This window comes from Peromyscus maniculatus, chromosome 16 (assembly GCF_049852395.1).
Source record: "Peromyscus maniculatus bairdii isolate BWxNUB_F1_BW_parent chromosome 16, HU_Pman_BW_mat_3.1, whole genome shotgun sequence".
Classification (NCBI taxonomy): Eukaryota; Metazoa; Chordata; class Mammalia; order Rodentia; family Cricetidae; genus Peromyscus; species Peromyscus maniculatus.
In genome coordinates this window covers 37,649,953-37,659,259 of record NC_134867.1, presented here as the reverse complement: position 1 = coordinate 37,659,259, position 9,307 = coordinate 37,649,953, and positions in this window count along the sequence as shown.

Genomic DNA, 9,307 nt, shown 5'->3' with positions numbered 1-9,307 from the left:
AATCAAATGATATAAAGTTTTTTAAAAAGAGTGAATTGAGTTACTTTGTATGGGTAGTTAAAAAGTCATTCGTTATTAAATGAAAATCTCAGCGCCAGACGTGGGCTGTCTCCTTATAAGCTGTTACTCATGGAGGGCTTTGCAGAGCCCATAATAATACAGGCAACTGTCCACGATGTTATTTGCCCACCAGAACTAGATGGTAAGACCCTATTGAGGAAAGCGTCACGTGCCTTGGCCACAGGACAGATAAAGTTCTAGCTGGAACTGGACTGAAAGTTTCCTCCCTGCTGGCCAGCCCTCAGAATTCCAGAAGGTGCTATGCAGGCTGCTGAGGGAGAGTCTTACTCAGCCTCCCTCAGCTGGGGACCCCTTGTTCAAGGTGAGCCTCCTGGTGCAATGTGTCAGATTTGGTATGGGGGTAACCAACCACTCTCTGATTTTGATTTGGTGCCGGATCTGTAAGAGGGAATTCAACTCGGATACTGTAGACCTAGTCAAAGGTTTGTCTGTGGTTGGTGAGGCCATTTGAGGAAGTTTCTACATTTTCTTCTTCTTCTTCTTCTTCTTCTTCTTCTTCTTCTTCTTCTTCTTCTTCTTCTTCTTCTTCTTCTTCTTCTTCTTCTTCTTCTTCTTCTTCTTCTTCTTCTGAATGGACATGATGTGCCCACCTAATTGCCTTCCAAGTATCGATGTTTGTGCCCATAGAGTGCTACTACTACCCACTTTGGCCAGAGAGGCTTGGTCTTGTAGCGGTCAGCAGGGGCTGCAAAAACTCCTAACTGGTCAAAGTCCAGATAATAAATGATTGTGGGATGCCCAGCCACAACTGTAACAACCCCCTTCACAGTACAGGGAACACTGTGAAATATGGGGAGGGAAGAACATAAAATCTAGAGGAAGGTGGCGGGTAGCAGTGTGTGTGTGTGTGTGTGTGTGTGTGTGTGTGTGTGTGTGTGTGTGTCAGGGGAGGGGTAGCAGTGTGTGTGTGTGTGTGTGTGTGTATGTGTGTGTGTGTGTGTGTCAGAAGAGGGGTAGCAGTGTGGAGCCATGACTTCCAAGTAGGACATGGCTGTGGCACCCTAGAGCTCACAGCAGAGGTGACTTCCTGTACAAGCTCCCACACCAGGACTTGTCAACGCCCTGTCGGAGAAGGTGGAGAGGCTCAGCTATGCAATCAGTTCCGCTGTCAACACTGATTCACGCGATTTTGCTTCTTAGAAGTTGAAATTTGACCACCAGTGACCTCCAATAACAATAGCTGCTGGTGTTCTTGATTGATTAACTCAATGAGTCACGACCATAATTTTTTTTTTACATAGACGAATGAAAGGCTCCTTGCAAACTCAGTTTTTCCTGTGGCAAGTACACTGAAACATAACATTATCTTGAAAAGAGAGGAGAGGAAAAAAAAAAATGGGCATCTTAAAAGTTAGCATTGCCAAGTCTTTGGCTCTCTCCCACTATCCCTTAGAATAATTCCCAGGACATTGAGTTCCTAAAAGTCCTTTGCATATGGCACAGGCACAGTTAAACATGTGTTGGGCAGATGCATATAATTAGCTTTTACCCAAATTTCAGGTGGAGTGTGTTCCATTTTGGAAGGTTTTATTGAAGAAACTCCATCAGAAGGACCGAGACGCATTCTGTCACTCACACGCTGCCTCCTCCGCTATCTATTTCTATGACTCAAACTTTTCAAAATAGAACCTGACATCCATCGCTTGCATCTTGGAGTGTGTGTGTGTGTGTGTGTGTGTGTGTGTGTGTGTGTGTGTGTGTGTGGTGTATTTAAGACAAGGTTTCACAGTGACCCAAGCAAGGTCTTAGAATGACCCAAACTCCTAGTAGTCTTCCTGCGTCAGCCTTTCCAAGTACTGGGGTTTTAGGCATGAACTATCATGTTTAGATAACATCTCCACCTAGAAGCTGGTAGCTACACAAGCACTCTGTCTCCTGAACCATGTCTCTTTCAGTGGACCATACCTGGAGGAGCAGGAAGCTGCCCAGTTCTACCGAGTATGCTGTGGTTAGTGCAATGAACTTGAGAACAAGGCCCTCTGAGCGGTCACAGGTCTTGCAACTTTTTGCCTGTGTGGCTTCCTGCAAATGATTTACCCCCCTGGGTGATTTCATTTCTTCCACCAGCAAAAATGGAACCATAATAATAGATCATGAGCTCCGTGGGAGCTTAAGGAGATAATGCAGCAAAGTTATTGGTATAACATGCTGTTAGTGGGCAGTGTGTGTTAGCTCTTTCTGTAGAAAGGATTCTGTTTTTACAGGGTGTTTTACACATTTACATTTGCTGTGGGTTAGAAGAACAGCATGTTTTGTTTTATTATTACTTTTACTATTTTGTGCCTTACTGGACCTTTAGTGGTTTTTTTTGTTTTCCCTGAAATTTAAAGCTTCATCATTTATTGAACTTTATTATCTAGGGCCCCAGACACAAGATTGATAAGCTTCCTGGAAATACACACACATGCTGGCCCCAAAGTCCTGAAGCTGGAGATAACGCTAGACATTCCCTGCTCATTTAGATAAAATAGCTCACTTTATTTATTTATTTTTTTGTTTTGGCTTTTAACTGCTTTTAATCTTTAAACTGTTAAGCAAGTCATTGACAAGGTAAGGTTGTAAAGTCAGATTTGAGGGTTTTCTTTGGGTTGAACCAGTCTCCGTCCAGATTCCACGTTACTCTTTCTACGCTTTCTCTCGTGTTCTTCTGTTTAGTCTTGGCTACCACAGGAACACAGGAACACATTTTTCTTTCATCTTTAGAATCCTTAACAGAAAGTATTAAATTCTGTGCTGATGTCATGGTGTATACCTGTTCTCCTAGCCCTGAACAGTGAAGGGAGCAGATCAAAACTATCCTAACCTAGACTGTGGGTTTGAGACCAGCCTGTGCTATGTGAGACACTATCTCAAAAGAAAAAAACAAAACAAAAACAGGGTGGGGGTGCGGGAGAGCGGGGAGGGACCAGTGGAATTTTAACGGCAGGGCTTGGAACACAAGAAAGAATTTTGCATCCACAGCAGTTTAGAGTTCCAGGCTGAGGATGGGCTATTCATTCCAGAGAATAGTGAACATCCTTCCAGACTCCGATGCTGGAAGGCAGAGAGCCATGCTCACGCAGCATTTGAGTTATGTTTGGCATTAAAGTTTGTCAGATCCCCAGCCTCATGACTGTCCCACTGCCAGATGCATGTGTGACTACAGACCCAATTTAGCTCATCACGGAGGAGCCCCCTCACGTTCCCTCGGGTTGAGCAAATGAAGGGTTCAGCCTTCTGTGGCTTTACAAACAGAGCAAAAATCTGGTTTTGCCTGTGGGGAGCGCAGAAGTGTGTCTTTTTCTTTGTTCTGACTAAAATTACTTGTTTTTTTCTGCTGTTTGAGTGGAGGATAAACTAAGAGTATTTTACAATGGCTGTTTTTTTTCTGGTTCTCCAAATTCTCTGAAAATATTTCCACACATCGCAGATTCTCTTCCATTTACCATGAAGCTATATCCCAATGAACTCATGGCAAATTGGACACATACAGTCAAGAAGCATTTAGCAGACATAACCTACCAGACGTTACAGCTTAGCTTACCGGCTCTAAGGGAACAGTGATGGCAGCCTACAGTCGGCTGTCGCGAGGAAGCAATCTCTCCATCCATTACCGACCAGGAAAACGTTCAACGTTTTAGAAAATGTAATTCCTACTTTAGACACATCATTCTGGCACAAGGACATAAAAAAAAAACAAAAACAAAAACCTCCAATCGTGACCCGCTTCTTAGATGGGTCAGTGGGTGAAAGGTGCCTGCCACCAAGCTGAATTCCAACCCCCTACACCCACAGGGTGGAATGAGAAGATCACGTTCCTCAGAGTGTCCCTGGAGTCACTGTGACACACTGTGACACGCCCATGTGCATGCACATACACGCAACAACAAACAAAATGTAGTAAAACCACAGAATTATTTTTTTTAAACTTTTAAGTCGAACAACTGCAAACTAGTGACCTTCTGTATCGCCTTGTGCCTGTTTTATTCAAATTATTCATTTCACATCTAAGAGCTTTGATTTTCAATTTTTTTTTTTTTTCTGTCTGTCTGCCGGTCTGTTTGAAACAGGATCTGTCTATACAGCTGACTCTGTATTTGACTGGCCTGGAACTCACTGTGTAAATGAGGCTGTCCTTGAACTTGCCTTGGCCTCAGCCTCTGCCTCTGGAGTGCTAGAATGACAGACATTTGGTTTTCATAGTCTTAAGAGAGTTTTTCTCACTGCGAAAATTATACCTGGAAATGCTGAGTGATGGTTAGTCTTTGTGTCAACTTGACTACATCTAGAACTATACTCCAAAATGGAAGGCACACCTGTGAATTTTTGCATAATTTGAAGTAGGAACATCGACTTCTAATCCAGACCTTCAGGCAGGAAGACACGCCTCTAATCAATATTATCTGAGCTGGAAAAAGATACACTGTAATGCAGACCCTATGGTGGAAGACACACCTTTAATCTGGCCACCTTCTGCTGGAAGCCTAAATAAGAACATGGAAGAAGAGAGCTTGCTCACTTTGCCTGCTTGTCCATGCCTAGCTAGTGAATCCATTCCTTCACTGGCACTAGAATCTACTTCTTTGAGATTCTAGTATACACTGAAGACCAGCTGAGACATCCAGCCTCATGGACAACCAACTACTGGATTCTTGGACTTTCCATTCACACAACCAGCCATTGTTGGAGTAGTTGGACTGCCAGCCTGTAAGTCATTCTAGTAAATCTCCTTTCTAACTATATAGACTGATTCATTCTATCAATTCTGTTAGTGATTCTCACCCTTCCTAATGCTGTGACCCTTTATTACAGTTCCTCATGCAGTGACCCTCAACTTTTTTTTTTTTTTTTTTTTTTTTTTTGGTTTTTCGAGACAGGGTTTCTCTATGTATTTTTGTGCCTTTCCTGGAACTCACTCTGTAGACCAGGCTGGCCTCAAACTCACAGAGATCCGCCTGGCTCTGCCTCCCGAGTGCTGGGATTAAAGGTGTGCCACCACCGCCCGGCCATAAAATTTTTTTTTTGCTACTGTAATTTTATGTGTGTGTGTGTGTGTGTGTGTGTGTGTGTGTGTGTGTGTTTTATGTAACAGTGATTTTGTTACTGTTAGGAATCACAATGTAATATGTGATATGTAGAATATCTGACATGTGACCCTCCAAAGGGTTGGTTAAAGCAAGGATTCTAAAATCTAGCAGGCTGTAGAATTAAAGGAGACTCAGGACCAGGAATGGTGGGCATTCCTATAAACTCTGTACATGGGAGGTGAAGGAAAAGAAGGTCATGAGTTCAAGGTCCCCCTGTGCTACATAGTGAGACCAGAAATGAAAGCAAAGAAACAAAATGACAAAGCTAATTAGAGAAACCCTGTCTCGAAAAGCAAAAAAGAAAAAAAATTAAGAAGAGGGATTAAACGTGTGGGCCACCATGCCCAGCTGTGGACTGGGCTTCTTAATAAAATGGGTGCAGATAAAAGGAACAGGGACATGGAGGTATGTATAAATGGAGGAAATTAGAAATGAGAATAGAATTAGATTTTAGGGTGGGAAGGTCAAACAAAATAGTCCTGACTAAAAATTCTGCTTTATTATGGTGTAGATTGACAGAAAATAGAGAATGCAAGGGGACTTGGCGGAAGACAGTCTCAGAGCGGGCTGGGAGCCCTGGAATAGGCATCCCTGAGCCATGTGGCTCCCTAACCCTACCTCCCTTTTCAGAAATGCCTGGCCATCAGCTGTCTCCACTGATGAGCGTCTTGTTTCTTAGAGGAAAACTTTGTGCTAATAGCTAGGTTGCACTGTCCTTGTGGGCACTAAGTTACATAACCTCCTTGGCTTCTCAGACCGTTCACACACCTAATCTCGTCTGGGTTTCCAATCATCCCTTGAGGTTAGCAGAGCAGGCATTAGCCGGGAGGACGTTTGAACTGAAGTACTTGACTCAGAGCTGAAGGATGAACCCTAAGTACTGAACAGAACTGGAAAGTCAGCTTTCCTGGAAACTTGGGGCGCTCTCCTTTATTGCTTCAACAATGTCAACGCTGTGACAATAACTTGAGTGTGCACACAGGTGTTTGGGGAAGGGACAATTCAAACTGAGATGCAATCTTGCCAGTCCATAACCCCAAGGAACTGGGGGACAGAAGACCAAAAGCTTGGGATGAAATGTGTTGTCTCCCTTTCAGCCCAGCACTGAGTGAAGTTCTTAGGAGAAATTGGCAACCATTTTTTCATCCTGGGAAGCTCAGACAGATTGGGAAAACATGGGTAGAAAGGTAGAAAAAAAATACTGTAAATGCATATTAAAATAGTAATAGTTATCTACACACAGGTAAAAAGCACTGTCTTTAGGTCAGCTAAGGATGCAGATTACAGATAGTCTCTTATTTATAAAGGCCCAATTAAGCAATTTTTTACTCCATTTAAAAACAAACAAACACTTCTAATTTCTTGTCCACTGCTTCAGAAAAGGACAGAGGGAACTCTTAAAAGCAAAAGAACATTCAGGAGAAACGGTCTTTTGTAGTCTGATCCTTTTCATGGGTAACTTATACAGGCTGTAAGTTGCTGTCATGATGCCCCACTGTGGACTGATATATCTTGAGTGTGTTTAAAGTAGGGTGGACTCAGCAGGGATGTTCCTTAGGTTAGACGTGTTCAATGGCTCTGTGCTTCCTTTCCTTCTGTTGAGTCAGGGTCTCACTAGCTGTCCCGTGCTGCCCTGTCCTTCTGCCCTGCCCCTCCCATCCCATCACGAGTGTCGGGATCACAGACCTAACACTGCCTGTGTCCCCGGACTATTGTTTTTACCCTTGTGGTGTGCTGACTAGGCTGTAAGTATATACTGGTTCAAAACTGCGCTTTTAGCATCAGAAGCACCTAGATTCCCTTTCTGACTTTGCCCTTTCTCTGTCATATCACACAGTGATACTTTCTGAAGTATTGGATCTTAAGAGATTGGAGATGGCAGAACAGTGAAGAGTTTTCCACGGTCATGGGTATTGGGTGAGGAATTGCATAAGAAATGCTATGCATAATGTCTGGCAGTTATTAAAAGCCATTCAACAAATGCAAACCATTATGATGGATGGCTGAAACTGCAGAAGCTTTAGAAGGGATCATTTCATTTCTACTTATCAGTACATCCTCAGTGCCTGCAAAGCCCCTGGCTTTAGAATGTGCAGAAAAGCGATTCTTAGCCCCTAAATACAGATATTAGAGCCTCACCTAAGAAGGAGCTTTCGGAGCTAGCTGATGATGGTGGAGGCAGGCTTTTGGAATGAAGGAGATTCTAGAAAATCAGACAAGATGGGGCTGGAGAGATGGCTCAATGGTTAAGAGCAGTGGCTGCTCTTCTAGAAGACTTGGGTTTGGGGCCCAGCACCCACATGGTGACTCATAAATCACCTGTTACTCCAGTTCTAGGAGATTTGACACCTGGCTTCCTCAGGCACCAAGCATGCACATGGTTCGCAGACATACATCTACACACTAGAAATAAATCCTAAAAAATGAGAAAAATTAGACAAGACCTCTACAAACAGACTCTTTTTTATAGAGAACCCCTCCTTCCTGAAGGTCCTTTTGATGTGAATATGGTCTCTATGATTCTATAAATACCATGAAAATTAAGACTGGTGGTGTTATTAAAATAAGAACCCCAACTTTCATGTGTTTAATAGCTTAGAAATGCAAAACACAGGGAAAAAAGAAGCATGTAGGGCGCTCGCCATTAACTGTGTTCCCACACTTGAGTGCCCACTGTTCAGGCAGGCAGCGCATGCGGGCGAAGTAGCTATGTTATTTATAGGGAAAGTAGCGTTCTGCAAGGATCCAGCCACATACCTTCACCCCGCTCTTTGTGAGATAAATGAGATGGACGCAGCAGGTGGAGATCTGAAAGGATCACTTTCTAATGAAACGAAGAAGCTTACGGTGCAGAGTGAGGCAGCCTTAGCGTGAAGGCAGCGGGTGGAGGAGGCACACCCCAGTAATCCCAAAAATCTTCGCTGAGAGAGAATGGCCAAGTCATTCTTACAATAAGAAATCTCAACAACAGAAGCACTCTCCTCAGATAGTCTAAAGAGATTTAAAAAGAGGAAGAGAGACAAGAGTTGCTTTCAGTAGCAGCAAAAGGAGAGGATCAGGGAAACCTCTCACTATATGTACTGTTAGGGAAATATCTGTATTTAATGCAGGACTGTGTGCAATTAATATACACAATGAATTCTGAGGGGGCGGTTGAGGCAGGGTCTCACTGAGTAATCTTGGCTGGCCTAGAGCTCCCTGTGCCCATTAGTCTGTCCTTGAAGTTATAGAGAGCTACCTGCCTCTGCCTCCTGCTTCCTGGGATTCAAAGTGTGTGCCACTACACCTGGCTGACAATGAAATTTTTGAGCAATGATCTTAAGAATTGGTTGTTCTAAGTGGTGTTATGTATCTTTTTTTTTCTCTAAGAAAAATATCAAAGTTTAAAAATCATAGCACTATTAATTAGTACTATGTTCTCAGAAGGCTATTATAGCCACTTGTAATGTTAATTATAATTCTACAATGCTGTTTTTAAAAGAGATGGAAAGGAATAGCAGTCCAGAGGAATTTATAAGGTCCCTTTCAAGCTTTTGGAAACCTGGAATCTCCAAGAATGCAAAAAGATTCAAGAACCCAGGAGGTGGGGAATGGAGGAATGGAGGAAGGAGGAAGAGGAGCGAGCGTCAAGCAGGAGTTATTTAAAAACTATGTTAGCCATGTCCATTTTTGCCCTTAACTAGTTCATCATCATGATACCAACAAGGCCAGGTGTGAAGCTTGTCATCTAGCAATTGGGTGGTGTGCGAGGAAAGGGGAAGCCCTCAAGGCGACCTCAGCCTGTCAGTTTTTCCAGACAGGGTAGCGTAGCCCTGGCTGTCCTGGAACTCTCTTTGCAGACCAGGCTAGATCTCTAACTCAGAGATCCCTCTGCCTCTGCCTCCCAAGTGCTGAGATTGAAGGCATGCGCCACTACGTCAGGCTAACAGCCTGTCTTAAAAATCAAATCAAAACAAAAACCCAGATATTTAAATCGCTGATCTTATGCAGATGCGCTCTTAGAAAGTTAGGCTATGAAGGTTCAGCGTGGATATTGTAGTGATTATAAAGCTTAACATAGACGTAAAGGTAAAAACAACGACTTACGCCCATGAACTCTTCCAAAATAATTCCCATCGAAATTTGAATTTTGAAGCTAAGAAAGGTAAGTAGGAGAAACT